Genomic DNA, 20315 nt, shown 5'->3' with positions numbered 1-20315 from the left:
CTCTGAAAATGTGCATAGGAGTTAAGAGGTTTATATTCTTTGCCTTGAGAAATTTAATAGAGAAATAGTTTTCCACTGATATTTTATCTAACCAAAGATAAAGTGGTAAAAAAGAAAGAAATAGATCCAGTGAGATGACTTGGCGTGAAAACACACTTGGGGTCAGACTTTATAACAAGGATTTTGTTCCCAGAAGCCAGATGTGAAAAAGAGAAAACGGATTCCAGTTTTTTCTGGCTCTGCCATGTTGTGCAAGTTGTGTGTGTGTGTGTGTGTGTGTGTGTGTGTGTGTGAGAGAGAGAGAGAGACAGAGAGAGAGAGAGAGAGAGAGAGAGACAGAGAGAGAGACAGAGAGAGACAGAGAGAGAGAGAGACAGAGACAGAGAGAGACAGAGACAGAGACAGAGACAGAGACAGAGACAGAGACAGAGACAGACAGACAGACACAGAGAATTGAAAAAAGATAATTTGGAAAACTAATCATTTTTACAAAACAAATGAAAATCTATCACTCTACTGACCTATCTAAATTCATCACATGGTAATTCCAAGTTATGTGAGAGAAATGTTTTATCACATTTGGGTGTTATATTTGCAAGTGCATTAGTCATCCTGGAATCAGAGATAGTTCCCTAAGGATAGAGAGTCAACAAGGTTGAGTAAGCCCAATTCTTTGGAATGTTGTGTCCTTCCTGAAACTCTAACTGGAGGAGAGACTCAGAGTATGCTGTTTCTAAGTTGCTGCTGTGTTAGGAGATTATGGTGATGCCATGTCAAGTTAGACTGCATAACCATAATCTCCAAAGTATGTATGTATATATATATATATATATATATATCAATTATCTGTCTCTCTCTCTTTCACATATACACAGGCAATGAAAAGAGAACGCCCACTAAGTGACAACCAGCTGCAACTTATCAGCTATGTTTTCTATTTTATTTTTTATCACTTGGAGTCCTCTGGGCCTCTTCCAGTGCTGGAAAGCACTTGCAGGGTGCTGTTGAAACTGGAATCACAGTAGTTAGGAACATTTTGAACAGGAGTTTCAGACAGTTCAATTCCTAGGAATGAGACAGTATTATAAAGTCAAGGAAAGCATGAAACAGCTATAAAAAAATCTATATGAGTAGAAATTTTCCCCTTGAAATGCTTGATATATTTTCTATACTTACTAGTTAATTTAAATTTCTTATGATTTCCTTTAGTGATAATGTTTACATTTAGAAGACTTTTGGAAATTAAATCTGAGATAATTTGTTTATTGTTTATATATCTCAAGGGTTCTGGGAAATTGGAATTAGTTTAAAAATCTTTTTCAACTTATATTTTATGTTCCAAACACTTTCTGCCTAATTATTATAAGGATATTCAGGGGGCTGGAATTAGCTGTGGGCTGTCTTTTCTACCTGAGAATCTGAGATACTGGCTGTTTGCTTTGTTCTCTCTGAGCATCATACAGCTTTTTATAGATTTATTTAACAATCAGGCCCACATTCCAGCAATTATGGAACAAAGGACAGGACTGAAAACAGTGATAAGGTTTTCTTGAATCAATGCCAAGGGACTCAAGTTTACAAATAGTGTTGTTTATAGAATTTTATCCATATAAAAAGCATGGTAAGAAGCCAACACTTGCTTTGTTGACTTCAACTATTGAAATTTTTCTACTGATATTTCAGATTGCACCTGAAAAATCAATTAGCATTTTCAAACAAATCATTTGAATTTTGAAGGATTATAAATTCGGGGGGGGGGGAGGCTGTAGGCAGTGTATCTCAGTGGTACAGCTCTTGCCATAGTAAGATCCAACTGAGGACTTAGATCCAACCTTCCATTCCAAAATAAAAAGAGACACAAGATACCAGCACTCAGGAAGACATGTTTCTACAGTATGATTTATAGTTTATTCTTCCTTAAAAGCAATTGTCCTGGTTTTGACAAGAGTCCAAAAGCAGTATGTATTCCTTATCATCCCTCAACAAGGATAAGGAAAGGATGCTGGATAGGCAGACCATCCACCCTGTGAATTCATGTTGAGGAAACAGCTCTTTCTTGTATTGTTAATTGACAACAAAACCCAGTTGGTTTTGTTTGTGAGGTACACTGTGTTTTGACATTGGAATGCATTGTGAAAATAGTCAGACTAATTACTATATTCTGATAGCACCTCACCAACATGTTATTGTGTGTGTGGCAAGAATTTTTAAAAAATATATGTTATAGGTAATTTTGAAATATGTAACAATATTTCCTTTACTTTGATAGCATGAAGTAAAGGGTGTCACAAAAGTGCATCCCTTCAGGATAATTGAAGTAGCTGTACATTTTAATTGGGATCTTCATTCGGCCTCCTCCCCCACTACAGCCTCTGCAATTCACCTTTTTAATGTCCATGTTGATGTTTCCGCATTTGGATGAGATCATTAGAATATTTGTCTTTCTGGGTGTGGTTTAGTTCCTATAGTATTACAAGTAACCTTTCACGCTTTTGCAAACCACAGACTTCCCTTCGCTTATGCTCTTGTATATCCCTGGGTGTACATATCCCATTTCTTTATCCACTAGTATGTTGCTGGACCCCTGTAGTTAAGAAGTGAAAACAACCTGTGAGCAGCCATACATGAGAATATAGTGATCTTTTTGATGCATCAATTTCAATTCCTTTGGATTTTTACCCAGAAATAATGTTAGATACTATTACAACATTGTTTTTAGTTTTATGAGAGCTTCCATACTCCTTTACACAAAAACTGCACTACATTCCCATCAACTGTATAGAGCTGTTCTATTTTCTGCATCCCTGTCAATATTTGTCATCATTATATTTTAAATAATTATATGCAAAACTATATACTTATATTTAATAAATATATGATTATACCATTTACCCTGTCTTATTCCCCTCTCCAACCCCTTCCATGTGTATACCCTAACTTACTTTCTTTCAGATTCATGTCTTCTTTTTCTTTGTTATTGCTACATATATGTATAAATGCATAAATATACACACACATGCAACCTTATGACCATATCTCCTTACTAGTGTGTGTATAATTATATATAGAGCTGACCATTTCTTATTGGACAACCAATTAGGAGGTTAAGTCCTCTGAAAGACTAATTTCCCTGCTGTGAGAAGTTCATGATTTTGGGCAGTTCTTTGTCAAAGGGTTGAGCCAAGGAAAATTTCCTCCTCCACAGTAGACTTTCCATTGGAGTTGCCATTGTTCAGGATCTGTTTAAGCATCCATGTTGTTAGGTATCGTAGATGTAGCTTCCCCACTGGATATTACAATCCTTCTTAAATCCCTTTTAGGATATTCTCTGAGTCTTAGGTACCACGCTTGTATTGTGGCTGTATCCACTGGGGTTTAGAGGTCCACAATCGGTTGTTCTCTGTATTTTAATGAGTTTTTTATTTCAGTAATAGATTCTGTCTGTTGCAAAGAGGAAGTTTGTTTGATGAGAATTGAGAGCTACACTTATCCCTGGGTATAAGGATACATACTGAGAGGTCAGTTAGGAATTATGCTGGTTTAGTGAAGTGTGGAACAGGTTCTTCTTTATCATCAATTACCTCACTAGCCCCGAGTAGTTGCCTCTGTTTCCCAAACCAGATAGAGTGTCTCTCCTAGGGATAGGGCTTTAAGTATAATTAGACAGCTGTTGGTTACCACCCAGCTATGAGTGACACCATTATACCTATGATATTACAAAATATTGGTCATTGTCATGATTCATAGGCACCACAGCTGTGTAGGCATACTGGTAATTCCCTCCCTTGGCAGCGTGCATAGGATCTTATACTAAGTATTAAAACTAATCTTCAAGGAGGGAGCTTTCAGGTGAGATCCAGCTCAGATCCTCCAAGTCCTTTATCCAAAAGGCATGCTGTCTTCAGTCTCTGAGAAGCAACCAAGAGCACAAGCAAAAGAATGGCTTTGAGATTCAGTATTTGAGGTGGTATGGAGAAAAAAAACACCTCTATTAGAGACAAAACTCAGAGTTCTTCTGTTGGATCATTTCTCAACATGGATGTGAAGTTTGTTACATGTAGCAGCAAGACTTTGGATGGAGCAGGGCCTGGCAGTCACAATATAAATTATTTTTCAATATATTTTTAATTAACACATAATTACATCATATTCCCCTTTTCCTTCCACCAACCCTTCCCATGTACATCCCCCATGTTTTCTCTCAAATTCATGGTCTCTACAAAAGCAATAGTGTAATATATATGTACATTTTATATTTATATATAAATTGTGAATATATAAACACTTGTTTTTATATATTTTTATTTGTATGTTGTTAATTAATAAAATTAATATAATATTAATCAATTATATATATAATACAACTTATTCAGTATAAAGTTGTTTATATGCAATTTCAAGGCTGACCATTTGACATTGAATTACCAACTTGGGAAGTATTCCTAATTTTCTCCCACTCTCAACTTTTTTTAGTTGCCTGTGGTCCCTTGTCACAGGTGAGAGCTCCATACAAGTTCCATTTTCCTTATTACATGTCTATTGATGTGGACAGAATTCCTGTCTTGTTTAGGCAGTCCAATGGAGGGGACTTCATGGGAGCACCTCCCCTGGAACGTCTAGGAGACAAACATCTCAGAGGAAATGTTTTGTTCTTCTGGCTCTTACAATATTTCCACCCCATCTTCTGCTTTCACTGCTGAGATTGATGTTCAGGAGCTGTGCTATAGCTTTATAAGTTGGGGTTCGGCTCCACACAGTTACTCTTTCTTTTTATTTTGATTGGTTATTACTCTCTCTAATGGTCTCTGTCTGTTGCAAAGAGGCATTTCTTTAATAACAGATGAGACCTGCATTTACCTATGGGTATAACGGCATGAATCTACCATCGAGTTATGACTTTGTGCTGGTTTACTAAAGTGGTACCTGTAGACTTTCCTCCAGAATTCGTACTGCTCTAGGCCTGTGTCTCTCTCTGTGCTCCGAATACCAGGCATGATTTCCTTCTTGTTGATTGGGTCTTAAGTCCAATGAGATAGCTGTTTACCATCACTAAACTATGCACTCTTAGGGATATCGCGCAGTGCATAGCTGCATAAGACAATTGAGTGCTTCCCTCAGTTGGAAGCTTCTATGGCACCTTCTGGTACAGTGAAAGATAGTCCTGCAACAAGACTTCAGGTCAAATCCAGCATGGAGCCTCCAGGTCCTGTGCTTGAAGTTCATGATGTCTTCAGGAATGATATGGCCAACCTTCTCTGCTGGGAGATAACAAACGTCAACAACAATCGCCTATATTATTTGGGGAGTTCCTTGAAAATCCTGAACTACTCGAAGGGGGGTTTCTCATGCCCGGTATTGGGGTTCTTATTAGATTTTCTATGCCTCTCGTGGTGAGGATGCTAGCACACTTGGGATATTTACATTTATGGTATATATGGCTACACATCTAAGTGTGTTATATGTAAATTTAGAGATATAGATAATAATGTGATTCCTTATTATTTTTTAAATACATACAAAATAGTTCTTAAGAATTAGGAGACATACATTCAGATGAGGTTAAAAGGACACAAGATTTGATGAAGCTCAAGGTGTAGTTTCAAAAGAAGAATATACTTTTGTTTTGTAGAATTGTTTGATATTTTATCGTGTTAATATTTACATGGGGCTATGAAAATTCTGGGATGTAATATAGATAAAAAAAAAAAACATGTCCGGATCCATCTGCATTCTGATAGTGATCTGTTTACACTAGAGAAAAAAATCCTTTGTTTACAGAGGCAGTAAGAAAAATACGGCTCCCAGATCACAGTGTGGATTAAAATAGTATGTGTAAAGCAGGAACCACCTTCCACAAACATCTTTCTGCTGAGAGAAAAGGAAAGATGGTTTAGTGTACGTCAAGAAACATAATGGTAAGAATATTTTGTTCAATTCCATTGTCTAACAGTGTTAGAAAGATATTTGTTTCAGAACAGTGTAAACGTACTATTTCAAAATAAAAGATCTATCTTGCAATATAAATCCAGTACAAATTATTTCCATTCTATTTGATTTTTTTATATGATGAGTTTGCCGCAGCCTATTTTCCACACAATATGTAACATTGTCTTTTTATGCTCCTTTCAAATAACTTACTTAATGTTTGATATATAAAGGGGCATTATTTAAGAATATCATATAAATCTTGATTTGACCAAGTTCACTTCTTTTTACTTCCCCACTAATTCCTCAGTTTCCCCCCGTAACAATTTTCCCTCCAAGTTTCATATGGTCTTTGTTTATTGTTAATCTGCAAGGTACATTTAGCATTGCTTATGTGTGTATAGCCACAAGGTAATCATTCAGAGGTCTTTCCCCAATTTCTCTCAGTCACCAACAGCTGCTCATATAGAAGCAGGATTTTCTACCTTATCTGTGCTTGGATTTTGGTTGTCTTTATCTTATACAAATCTTGTACACACAGTTGCAGTGCTGGGCATTCCTGTGTGCCACAGTCCTGTGGTGTCTAGTGGTGGTGCACGCCTTTAAGTCCAGCACTCGGGAGGCAGAGGCAGGTGTATTGCTGTGAGTTCAAAGCCAGCCTGGTCTACAGAGTGAGTCCAGCTACACAGAGAAACCTTGTCTCAAAAAACCGAAAAAAAAAATTGTTTAACTGCAGATATTTCTTCCCCGTCTTCCATAATGATTCCTGAGCCTTGGTGGGAGGAAATGTGATAGCCCTTTTAGAACTAAGCATTGCATCCTCTGTGCATTGACAGATTGTAAGTCACTGTATACATCTATTTAATGCATAAAGAAGTGTTCGTGATGAGGGGTGAGACATGCACTAATTTGTGTTTTAAAAGAACTTAGGGTGCAATTACTATTTACCAATTATCATAATAAAGCATTAGGTTCTCTCCTAAGGTCTACGATCTAGCTGGGCACTGGTTTGGGGGCCCAGTTAACAATGCCAAGTGTAAGTGATGTCTTGAAGAGTGGACTTTAAGTCCAATAAGTAAGTGGTTGGATATTCCAATAACATTTGGGTTACAGTGCAAAAGTGGGTATAATCATGTCAGGCCAGTTACTACTGTAACTAGGAGGGCTTTTATGGGGCCCTCTAGCACTGTGAAAGCTAACCAATAGGGACAGAACTTCCAGATTAATATAGATTTCTTTCCCCATGTCCTAAGACTCCAGTATGTGGTGCCTTCAGCAACAGGGTGTACAGTCAGTTTCTGAAGGGGAGCCAAGAAGAACAGCAATAGTGTTTAATGTTGGAAGTAGTGTCTGTGAGACCCAATGGGCAGCTTAAACATTGGTAACCAATAGCTGGCATTTTGCATTATAGAAGCCTATGGTGCCGGAGGAAGGCAATTTCCCTCATTTTAGGATAATTCTCTCCAAATAACTTTTAAACACACACACACACACACACACACACACACACACACACACACACACACAACGCACGCTCCTAGAGTAATTTTCCATATGGCATTTGCCTAGCTTTGAGAATGTTTTACATTTTGTTTGTTGAGTTTATTTTATGATAGAATACACTAAAAAATACATAGGATTGTGTTGGTGTGCATAGCAGATTTCCCTGAGGGAGAGTTGTCTGCACTAGGGAGTGTATTTGCATTGACACATCCAAACTTGGGCAAGTGACATTGGAAATCCATGTATCCGCCTTGAGAAAGAAACCAAATGAATGTTTGGCATTGCTAAAACAGTTACCTTTATTTTTAGGTATGGCAATAGTACCGGGTTAAATACTGTAAAATATTTTGTATCCACCGGTATATGCTGATAAATTTTTAAAAATAAAATGCTGTGCTATCTGGACAAAATAGGATTATACAATGAATGGTCTGGGTTGTGTAAAAATCTTCCTAGTTCCATCTCAGTTTTTTAAAAGGCTGGTACATCTTTCGTATACCCCTCAAAACACACTTTAGACATAGAGCATGCCAGATTGTTTATATATATATATATATATATATATATATATATATATATATATATATATATATATATAAATAATAGCAGTCTCCTTTGTACCTCACCCATATTCCAGTAGCCAGAGCAGGACACAAATGTGTAACTGCTTTCCTAGGCAGTTGTGCACCTGCACAAAGAGCATCCACAGCAAAGCCCAGCTTTCGTCTGACAGGCCAGGCTGACATGTATTCTACTGGGCAACCAGACCAAGGCAGGGAACGCCCCCTGCAACTCAGGACCCTGAGCTCGCTGTCCTCCTCCTTACACACTCCCCTCCCCCTTTTCTACACAGCCCAGTGGCACACTGACACACAATTTAGCTGGACCCTGCTTTTGCTCTTCTCCTAGGCTTTGGACCCTTCACGTCCTTTGCCCAGGTCTCTCCTTCCCCCTTCACTCCATCCTAACCCTTCTTGTCTGACTGGCTCTTTCCTGGGCAGCAGGAGGAGGATGCAAAGCCACAGCTGAAGCTGTTATTGCCTCTGCAGCTGGGTCTCTGTCAATTTCACCCGCCCACGCTTATCTAGTTTCTAGAGTCACAGGCTGGCCTGGAGATGTGGGTGGGGGAGTGGCCAAGAGAAGGGAGGCAGGAAGGCAAAGGAAACAAAAACAGCTACAAGGCTTGCTGGCCATCTGTCTGTAGGTGGTCTCTGGGTCCTTGACTGTCGGGAGTCCCAGGTGGCTGATTATCTAGCCCGCAGGAGCGGTGGAGAGAGAGTACAGCTCAGCAAGAACCTCCCAAGCAGAGATCTGAGAAGAAAGGGAGGCCCAGGAGAGCAAAGGGCTCTCAGGAGCCTTGCTTCTGGGCTTCTTGGTGGAGTTTTAGTGAAGACTGTCATTTGGCAGCAAGTAAGTGCAGTTTGTTTTTTTTTTTCTTGTAGTGGCAAGCCCAGGATGGGGATAGCTTGTGGCTGCCCGGCTTTTCCTTCCCACTCCACCCGCCCCACCCCATGCACGATCTTTGGGAAATGTTTGAAAGCCAGAAAACACATTAATAAGTAGACCTAAACTAGCAGCTGCAAGGTGGGTGTGTGTTTTGCATATGTGATTAGTGTACCACCCAACCAGGTGGAGCTGAAACCAAGAGATGCTCTGTCACTGTTAAAATAACTAGAACTCCCCAGATGGTGATGGTTACAGATGGAGCCGGGGGATAAGAGAGTTGGAATATGCGATGAAGGGATTTGGTCTCTGTATTTTGGGTAATTTTGTGCATTCCAGAGTGGAACTTTTGACGTGACGATCTCAGTGTTAGAGCAGAGGAAGACTGCTACTGGAAATGTGTGTGTTTATTCTGAACAGCTTGGAATTTGGCAACATTTGGTTTAACAGGGTTGTATGTTTTGTTTATTGTACTGTGTGAAATCCCAAACACAGTTTTTCTACGGGTCTGTTTCCTTTCGGAAAGGGTGATGCTCTTGTGGTTGTGTTCCCTCCAGCCTGTACAGAAGTGTCAGATCAGAGCTAATGCAGAATCTGTGCAGATTTCTCAGCTGACGGACCCGTTCAATGTGCCGTGTTGATATTGGCCAGGGAAATCTGAAATAGAAGCGTGGAAGTATCTTGGTGGGGAGAACTTAGAGCACAGTGGAAGGGACCTTCTGCAGAGTGATCAGCATCCTGGCACCTTGCCTGCCATGGCTAGTCCTATACGTGCTATCCCCAGTGGCTACTTTTAGAGGTAACAGCCAAGATCCACAAGGCACAGTGGCCCCCTTCCTCTTCTGTGGGCTTCTAATACTCAGTTTACAGCTGCACTCCTGCTTCTGTACCCTCAAGTAATTATTTTATGAGTTATTGGGCTACCCAATAATTGAGCTAGAATCCCAGTCATAAAAGTTAGGAGATTTGGAATGTATAAAACCCTGTTTGCATTTGGCATAACAAAATAAACTGTTACTATTTAACTTGCAATTTGTTTCTCCTGACTTGTAAACGGTAGGTATATCACAAATTCCCGCTAAAGACTAACAGGGACTATATGAATTGTTTTGTGAGAGCAATAGTTTGTCTAACTGTTTCTTTTTCTCTACCTCACCAGTGTAGTATGATATGGGAAGAAAGCGTCTTTGGACAACCCATTCTAGAATTATGAGAGCAAGAGAAAGTCAAATGTATTTCTCATCATGTGTACCCTTAAAAGTGCGTTCGAACCTGTACGAGCTCTAGGAGGTGTGCCAGTCGTATTGTAATGCCTTTGAGTATTCTTTAAGTATGATTTACCCCCTTTCTCTTTTCAGTTTATAATGGTGCTTTTGTTGTATGGCCTCAGTTTCTGGTTTAAAACCATTAGGCAGAGTAAGTAGACAGTCATGAGTTTATTTGCTATTATTATGATAGGTGCAATCAAGCTTAGGCATTGAAAACCCTTGGCTGCAGAAGTCCATTAAGTCTTGCAGTTCAGCAAGGGATACTGTGAATGCCTGTTCCCCCACTCACCCTCATGGGTGTTTTTAAAATTACAGAATTAACTAAAGTTGGTCATAAGGCTCTGGAAAAGAGACTGTCCTGCCTCCAGTGATGCTGTGGGGACGTGGGCACCATTGCTGCTCCTCAGTCTCACCTGGAGAACTGGAGTAAGACCCAGACACCAGGACATTCTGTCTCCTGACTCTTATGTGGTAAACAAAGGAAAGGCAACTGATCTGTGCTGTGGATGAATTTGCCTGAATGAGACGTAGTCATGTTTTAGCCGACTAGAAATGTAGAGTCAATGTTTTTGCCCAACCCCTTCCTCAGATAAGGATTATGCTAATTCTCCCAATTCTGGACCTCACTGCAATAAGCTCTTCACGGCAGAGTACTACTCAGAAATTCACCCATAACTCTCTAGTGATTACTTAAACTTGGTCTTTAAAGCTTATTGCAGCTGGGTGGTTGTGGCACACGCCTTTAGTCCCAGCACTGGGGAGGCAGAGGAAGGCAGATCGCTGTGAGTTCAAGGCCAGCCTGGTCTATAAAGTGAGTCCAGGACAGTCAGGGCTGTCTAAAAGAAAAAAAAAAGCTTATTGTAGAATTGTTAGTGCACAAGAGATATTATTTTAAATATATTTTTGATTTTTGATACTGTAATATAATTATATCATTTTACCCCCTTTGCTTACCCCATTACCTTTGGTGTAACCATTTTTTTTTTCTTTTTCCTCCCTTTCCACCCCACTGCTCTCTCACAAATCCATGACCTCCATTTCTTTAATCATTATTAATTTTCAGGGAGCCTGATCTTTTTTTTTCCCTACTAGCTAATATCAATATTGATCAGTGTGAGACTGTCCACAACTCCTACCTGCCTCTACTGGCTCTCCGCAAAGATACCATCTTTCCTTACATGAGATTAATTTGTAAAAACAGACATCATGTCTCTTGCCTTAGTCCTTTTCTCCCCTGTATTTCCTGAGTGACACACACCAACTAAGCAAATTCCCACCTCCCAAACACTGAAAAATTGAGCCTATGGCATGGAAGAGAGTGCTTTCAAATGATGTTGCTATAGATACATCTCAGCTGTGCCACATCTCCTGATCCAGTTAAGATTCTGCTTTGCAAACATTCATGGGGCCAATGCCTTTTTTTTTCTTCTTATAAACCAGGGTCCATCTTACTGTTCTCTTTCCTACTCTACCAAGCAGCAGGGTCTCTCTTTTGTTGTGTAGCTCTTCTGACCGAGCTCAGTCTGCTAAAGATAGCTGAGAGTAACTAGGAATAGCTCCGCAACAGAGTCAGGTACCAACCTCATGGTGTAGCTACCAAATATCTCGATTGAAAGAAGTGCTAAAGTTGGGGTCGTGCTCATTAGAATTCAAACTTGAAATGTCTATAATTAGAACATGTGGTTTTAGACTAGGACACCAGATGCTGATTCTTTGGAGACCATACTCCCCAGATGAATAATCTGTGTCCAGTGGAATATTCCATTCCTTGTACTCAAAGAGTGAAGCTTTTTAGCTCAGCTGAGTCCACATGGCCTGAACCACTGATTATGGGTTACAATGTTGACTCTGGTCTGCAGCTTCTGTCTTCCCTAGACCATATAGCCATGGTTGTCATGGTTTTGCCCAGTGGAAAGTAAAATTAAAAATTGATTAATTGTCACTCACCACAATTGATTTCAAAGTTTCTTTGTTGTTGTTGTTCTGCAGTTTGAGAATGGGTGGGAATCTATTATGTTTAGTGTTTTCACATGTGAAAACCTTTGAGTTTTGGGGCTCTCAGGGATCCTGGAAAGTCTGACAGACTCAAGGCTGTGAAGAGAAGTAAAGAGGCAGTTCTAAGAGGCTGTCAAGACTCCAGGAAATGTGCCAGTTCTGGATTTAAGAACAGCATTTCATAGATCCATTGGCATCTACTACTGTTGTCCAAAAGGTCTTAGGGTTGCTGGGGACTGTGCAAGCTACATTCCTTACTGCATCTCCTTTGTATTTCTTTAATAGAAATGCATTCCTCCCCTCTGAGGTCGTAAATGGCCCCTGGCCAGTTTCTTCTGGTCAAGGGTCTGACAGAAGAAGCTTGTAGAATATTTAATTTTGAAAGCTTTTGGCATTCCTCTAGCAGACTTGTTTTGTAGACCAGACAAACATAGCTTGATAGTTTTTACCATCTCAATCGGAGACATTCCTAGGGAACAGAGAAATTGGCATAGGAAAGCTCAAGTGGACATTGGCCCAATAACAAAGCTTACATTCTGGTGCCCAGAATCCTCTCCTACTTACATTGTCTGGCTAGCTATAAAGATTCACCATGGTCAAGCCCACCTTCTACAGTCTTGATACCCCATGTGCCGTTGTAGGTATCCAAATTCATATTGAACTTTAATTGGATTTTTTCTTATTATTCTCCTTCCCCCATCAGTTCTTCCCTCCTTCCTGCAAGTCACCTTCGCCATCTCATGTCATTTTACTTCTTTAGTTTGGGCCTTTAGTTTGTGTTGTGACTCACAAAATTTACCCAAGGCTGTGTATAAACGGCAGGTTGTGAGGTAATCCACTGGAGCATGTAGCTACACCACTCGGGTAGAAAAGACTTTCCCCTTCCCCAGCATCTTTCAACATCCAATAGTTTCCCAGCTTTCATGGTATCTTTCCTTATGCGGAGTTAACTTGCCGAAATAAATCTCTCTCTCTCTTTTTTTTTTCTGTCTCAATTCTCTTCTGCATCTCTTGGGTGTTAAAATATCAACTAAGAAAACTCTCACATCTAGGACAGTGAGTAATGGAGTCTTCGATGCTGAGGAGGATGGTTTTGTCAGGTGGATTAAATTTCCACCTGATGTGGATGTTGACGGGCCCTGCCTCGTGACTCCCAGGGCAGGAAACCATATGAGCTGAGTTCAGGATTCCAGTGACCTCTAATAAACATATGGTTTCTTATAGTCCTAATCTACGCCATCCGGTTCTCCCACTCTTTCTGCCCCTTCTTTTCACACTATCCCCTGAGCTTTGGAAGGGAGGATACAAATGTTTTGTTCAGTCACTTATGTTCAAGTGACACAGAAAGTATTCGGGGTGGTATGATCATAGAACAGTGGTTCTCAAACGGTAGGTCACGACTCCTTGGCAAACTTCTCCAAAAAAAAAATACTTACATTATGATTCATAACAGTAGAAAATATCAGTTATGACGTAGCAACAAGAATAACGGTATGGTTGGGGTCACCACAACCTGAGGAAACTGCATTAAAAGGTCACGGCATTAGGCAGGCTTAGAATCACTTCCATAGATAGCCATTATTTATTTGCTTATTCTCTGCTCCCTGAGCAGCTGTTCTGCACTCATTGCTGTTTGCCTAAACAGCAAGCCACTTCTCTGATCAAGGATAAGAGTATTACGTATCCTTAACAAGGAACGATATTTTGAAGTTAGGTTTACATCATGCCTATTTAGAAAAACAATATTAATGAGTCTCCTTCTAGGGCAGCCATATGCATTTCTAGTATGAGGTATGAATTCCGTCCTGTGGGACAAGCCTCCTATCTAATCATAAAGTGATGGTTGCTCTGTAATAGACCCATAATTGCACCAGTAGGCAGATCTTGCCTGTCAGGTCAGTATTTCAGTGCTCAAAGTCTACCATTGAGAAGTACCTCATGACTTCCCCCTCCCGGCTGCATATATATCTTCTAGAAATATGAAATCTACTTAGCAGGGAAGAAGCTTCCAGTTCGTTTTGAGCTCTGTGTCCTACACCCAGTGTGTGTGTGTTATTTTACAATAGTGTCCTATGCTGTAGTTTTAGTGGGCACACATGAGGAATGGCTACAGTCTGTGTTGTTTTGGGAGGCCCTAAGCCTTTCTGAACATTAATTCTGAACAATAAACACCAGGCACTAGTATCGATCTAAAGTGTTTGTCCCGTGACTCTGCTCTTATAATTAAATTAACTCTGCCACTCAGAATGTGGGTGACATTAATACCCCTTCCCTCAGTACAAGAAATTTTCAAAGACCACCAATCCTGGTTTTAAAATCTAGCCATTATAAAAATCTAGGTTTGTTAGACGCCAGGTGAAATGTGTCCCTTAAAACAATGAGGAAGTCTGTACTTGAGATTTTGCTGACATTCCTCTACTTATTAGAACATTGTTTGTAGTCTATAATTTATAGAAAAATATGAACTAAAATTTTAAGAAGTATAATCAAACAAAAAAGTTAGGTTCTTTATGAACTTCCTTCTTTATGAGTGATATTTATATATTTGCTTTTTCCATTCTTCTGTTGATAGATACTGAGTTGGCTTCTGTATCATTCCTGTGATAAATAATGATATAATTAATAGGATCATGCTGACAATCCCATTAAAATTCTGACTTTAGTTCCTACACACACACACACACACACACACACACACACACACACACACATGCACACTTTACACTGTAAATGAATCTAGAATACATTATGCAACTTTTAACTTATCATTAATACTAAACAAATGAAGTCACCATGGTAATCATAGATTGGTCCCAGGAAACCCCCCCCCTTTGTGGATACCAAAACCTGTAGAATTTGGGTTTCTCATACAAAGTCATGTAGTGTTTTCGTGTAACTCTGCATGTCTCCTCACCTCCATCAAGTCATCCCTTGATCACTTACAGCGTACGATTTAATGCTGTCCTGTGTTGACCTTGTTAGATAACATGGGTGCAAAAAGCTTAGGTCCAAAGACAATGTGACAAAAGTCGAGGCAGATCGATTGTCCATTGACAACGTTACAGACTGGGCATCAGGTACCAGCAATGACCAATCAAGAATCAGTGAAAGGAGAGCATCAAGGAGAATAAGGAAGGGAAGCATCCTAGATGGCTGCCAAAATCTAGGTACACTAGTGTTATCTCAGTCAAGATACCCTTTATTCTCAAAATTTCACTGTATGATATTTTGATTTCTGGATTTTCATATTCCATACAGACTGCAAATTGTGTTACCCCAAAGAAAAAAAATACAGAAATTTATACTCTGATCTAAAGTGTATCAGAGTGCCCATTGCCTGCCTCCATATGCCAGCCAACCAAAGGCTGTTCCACTGAGCTATGTCTCCATTATGTCTCTATAGAGTTTCACCATTAAAGTTATTGATTATGTTAGTTTTATTCAGGCTTCTCAGAATTTTATTAGCTTCAATCATCTTTCCTTGTAAGCTTCTGCTTTCAAAAATCAATGAATATATATTTTGTAGACTCCCATTAAAAAAAGAGAAAAGAACAATGCATCGAATAAGATTTGTGTGCAGTACTCCATAGAGACAATAAATTCTAGCCAGAGACATTTGAGTGAAAGAAAGTATCAGATGATCTGGCTGTGAGTCATTCTAGAAGGCAAAAAGATTAAATAAAAGCTACAGTACATCTACTAAGTGCAGTGAAGCAGCCACAACCAAACAAGATGTCAGTCTACATTGACCAAATTGATTAGCAGTTAGCTTCCTATATTCTCAATCCTGTCAATGCTTACATTTCTCCATCTTTCACCTATGCTGATGGAACCTTCTAGTCTGAAGCAATCTAATGTAACATATTAAGGTGGACTTATAAATATTGTTGTTTTAAAGACAATTATTTGAACGGCACTGATGTACTAGCTTCATGAATTGTCTGTGTTTGGTGTTGAACGCTATTTGTTCAAAAGAGTTTGACAGGTATTTAATAAGAAATAGTTTCATACTATTATGTCGGCATGAAACTTGCATCTGGGCTGCCACCTATACTTGATGTGTTCACTGTACTAAATTTTTGGTTCTCTTTTTTCTTACTCTTTATTTATATGATCTTTTTCTCCTCTTTTTCATAAGTATGCCTTATTTTCTAACCTAAAGAGTTTTGGAGGTTCATCAGAAATGTGCATATGTATATCCATAAGCAGATGTGTACCTGTCATATCTATTACAATTCTCTGTGAAGACTAATCAAAACATTTGCTTCCCAAAAAATTCCTCCTGTTCCCAGAAAGCATGCTGGTTAATTTTTTACCTTCAGTAGATTAAATTCTTGAAAATCGCAATAGACATACAGAGGCCCTGGGTAGACACCAAAGATCTCTGGAGTATTTGGTTGCTCTTCTTGGCTGCATCATTGCAAACTCTTATCTTGATATCAAACTGAGAAATGATGTGGGGGGGGGAGGGAAGGGGATGGAATTGAGGCTGAAAATAAGAAAACATCGACCAGACTTTCTAGATTTTTCGTTGTTGTTTTGTTTGTTTGCTTGCTTGTTTGTTTTTGTGCTCTTCATTCTTTCTTTTTCTTTTTTTTCCCTTCATTATTTCTAAGATTAAGCATCACTTGTGGGCAGGGAATGCTAATGAAGCTGGTTTAACCTATTGAGCTGAGTTCAGATAAGCCTAGTTGTAAAGTAGTGCATTGATAAAGTGACCATGTAATTCAGCATCTAATTCAGGATTCTTTCGGAAATGAAAGAGGATGTTGGTAGTTTTCTTCTATAACTAGTGTGCACTCAAATTGTCTCCAGCTTCTGAAGACTTTTGGCTGTAGCATTTCAAGATAAGGCAGACCATCATGGGAATAAGAGAAAAGAATCGAAGGAGAAATATATAAGGGGAAGAAATAAAAGAGAAAGTAGTTACCAACTAGGCATGGGATAAGATGGAAGTCCCCATGGTTTAATCTCAAACCCTAGGGCTTTGGTGTCCAGGTGTCTGATGTCATCTGTTACCTGGATACCACCTTGACAAGACCACCATCAAACAGGTACTCAGAGAATCAGGCCAAATTGTGCAGCAGAGGGAAAGGGGATGCCTAGAGAAGTGAAAATAATGTGAATCTTTTCAGTAAGCAGATGTCCTAGGCAGCTATATTTCCCCTGATATTAGTTTATGCTTGATCCTTCCTAGTATGTTTATTGAGATTAAAACAGAAGAAAAATGAAATCTACTGATGCCTGTGCTATAGAGATGTATAAAGATGTTTGAGTAGAGTGTGGTGTTCAGGAACCTTTCTGTCCTCAGTATGCATGACATTCATCTCATGCAGCTGCATCGCAGATATTCTAAAGTTGCCTGGCTTGGACCACGGTTTCCTCATTTTTTGATAGGTAAGCTGTGGAGAATTCTGTTGTACAGGCAAGAGCTAATCCGATTCTCTTCAACGCACTGATAGGATTGTGTCACTCCACAGTCCTCAAATCATCTGGTGAACCTCATAGTTTGTCCTCTCAGGGACTGACTATAGGCTTCCTGAAGTGTAAATTGGACACCATTGCATCAACTCATCCTTCCAGAACCTAGCACATTGTTGATGACTTTGTTTCCACGTCAAGCTAATATAGGCAGAGCAGATGTTAGAGGTTTATTGCTGAACATATAAGAAAACGATTCCAAACTCATCTCTCTTTCATAGATTCAGAAGAATGCTTTATAGTCTCTGTGTTTACTTCCTCTGTTGAGAAGCTAAGCCAAGGAAATCTAGCAGAATAAAGACCCAGAAAGATACATGAGCCCAGCTGGCTGTGAAAGCTTCTTGAGTACTCTAGAGGTATTCCTAGTTTCCGAGTTTGTTTCTCTATAGGCATCAGTCAGTTCATCCATCTCAAGAGTAGTCAGTTGTATCAACGATTACAAAAGCCAAATTAGAAAGACATATTTGTTTCCCTGTGGTGAGTGTCAGGGTACTTTTCTGTAACTTAAAAAAAAATCTCTTATGTGAGCATCATCCAGGAATTTTGGGTCAAGAATATAATGGAATGTGTCTAGTGTACAGAATTCTAAGACAGCCCTAACTCTATTACACCTTGATTATTTGCTGAGGTAACAAGGCATGACTCTGTAATCCTAATGATTTAACAATGTATTGGAAGTATTTAGAACATCTGGAGAAATAAGGTTAATTAAGCTATGTAAAGTGCTGGGTTGTACTATTTTCTGGGATCCCTGGCAGGGAATGAAAGAATGTTGGTATACCTTGGAAGATATTAGCTATGAAAATTTAGGGCAGAACCAGCTTTACATTGTAAACTTGATAGATTTGATAGATAAACACCTCTGTCTGTTGTTTTATCACAGTCACAGGTCATAATGGCATATCTTGTGAGAGACTTGAGAGGATATCACTGCCCTCCAACCTGCATCTCTTCCTGCTGTTGGCTCCTACTAGGTTCTTAATTTCAGGGCTCTTCCACTTTGCAAGCAGGGAGGGTTAGATTTTGGTTTTTGCTATCTGACTCTGTATGCTTCTAAGCGGATGCTGTTTACTGACTGTGTCATGTTGCATGTCAGGAATATATTGATTAATTTATTGTTCAAGGGTACAATCCTGTTTTGCAACCTATACAATCCAGGTTCACCAGCTTTTAGAATAATTTTGGTCTCTTCTCAGCTTAATCATTTTCAAGAAAGAACAAGGGAAAGGTTTGATCAAATTTGTTTAAGACTTTGTATCCCATTGACCCAAAATTGGCACTTTGTTCTATAATTGCAACATTGGTGTGTGGTAGCATGTTTATCACACTATAATTACATATTCCATGAATGAAGAGCCAAAGCAAAGCACCTAAGGTATGCAAATCAAAACACCATTATAGATTCTTTGTGTGTGCAAACATTAGGTATAATTAAAAAATAAAATATATAAAAGACATAACACTATGGTTAATTTTAGTGTCACAAGATTATTAAAGTCTAGAAAGCACTTTAATGTATTCAAAGTGAAAAGGTTATAGTATAATAATAAAAGATAATGGCTGAGCATGGTGGTAAACACATGCAGTTGACGTATGAAACCTAAAATAGAAATATTGTAAGTTCAGTGCGAACATGGGCTACATCATGACAAGCTGTGCAAAAATTATCTGTTCTTTAGAGTAAGTAAGACTGTGTTGGAGAGACCTTCTTTTCTTTCAATGTTTCTGTTTAAGATATCCTATTTCAGTACTGTGTTCCAAAGAGTTAGAGTAGGATAAGGTAAGAGAAATGAAGAATAGTAGATTTAAGCAACTTAGAAATATGAAACCAGCAAATATGAACTACACTTGGTCCCATTGTGATTAGGTTAATTATTCTCCAAGAAGTTATATATTGGGAGCATTAGCCAAATTCTGTTGAACTATAAAAGAAACACAGTTTCAAAGAGCCCCTAAAATAAGAGCCATAAATAAATTAGCAGTGGCTTACATTAAAACAGAATAAACCATAACAAGAAAAAATGTTTGCTCTCAAGAGCAAGTAGAAGAACTGGAATAAAGAAAGTTCAGTTGCATTAATGAGATGAAAATACAGGACTACAAAGGGCCAACTAAGTGTGCATTGATGGAGCAAACTCCAGCCAATTGTGGAAGCCCTAGAGTCTTTCCCTGCAAATGGACATGACTATTTCCCTAGAGACAAAGGTCTGAGAACCTCGATCCTTTTTGTATCCCACATAAAAGTATTTGTACCCTTGAGACTCAAGACATTAAGGAATAATTGTGACAAATTTAGATTATACTTGCAATTTCATCTGCTCTTTCTAAATCAGACTAGGAACCTCAAACCTAGAGAGATATGTGAGATGGCATATTGACGCAGCTCATTCTCCATCAACCTTGGCCCTTAAAGCTCAGCTCAGTTCAGAAAAATAATAGAACATTGGGTGTGGCTAGACAAAGGAGGGAAGGAAATCTAAAGAGCCAAAATCTTGATAGTATAGTTGACTGTTTCATTGGCTCTCTTAGGCTGCTTTTTATATCCTGTTATTTCCATGATTGTGTTCAGTTGTAATGAGTTAGAGACAATTGTTAGAAGAGGAAACAGAAGCAAACAGTATGAAAATAGTAACAAGCTGAAAAATCTAATGATAAAGAAATATAAATAAAGAAGAAAAAAGCTCACTGAGCTTTGGAAAC

The 20315-nt window shown here is 38.9% G+C and overlaps 1 protein-coding gene across 1 annotated transcript in view; it reads left to right on the top strand.

Annotated features, from left to right (window-relative positions):
- Nucleotides 1-8548: 8548 nt before the first annotated feature.
- The window catches only part of SCN7A (sodium voltage-gated channel alpha subunit 7), an 88091-nt gene continuing 76324 nt past the window's right edge, over nucleotides 8549-20315 (top strand). Inside the window, exon 1 of the mRNA XM_084798175.1 lies at nucleotides 8549-8838. The gene's annotated coding sequence lies outside the window, so the exon portion shown is untranslated. The remainder of the gene's footprint in view (nucleotides 8839-20315) is intronic.

Source organism: Acomys minous (assembly GCF_964271855.1).
Source record: "Acomys minous genome assembly, chromosome: 10".
Lineage (NCBI taxonomy): Eukaryota > Metazoa > Chordata > Mammalia > Rodentia > Muridae > Acomys > Acomys minous.
The sequence above is the reverse complement of the archived record's forward strand: the minus strand, read 5'-3'. Positions and strand labels throughout refer to the sequence as shown.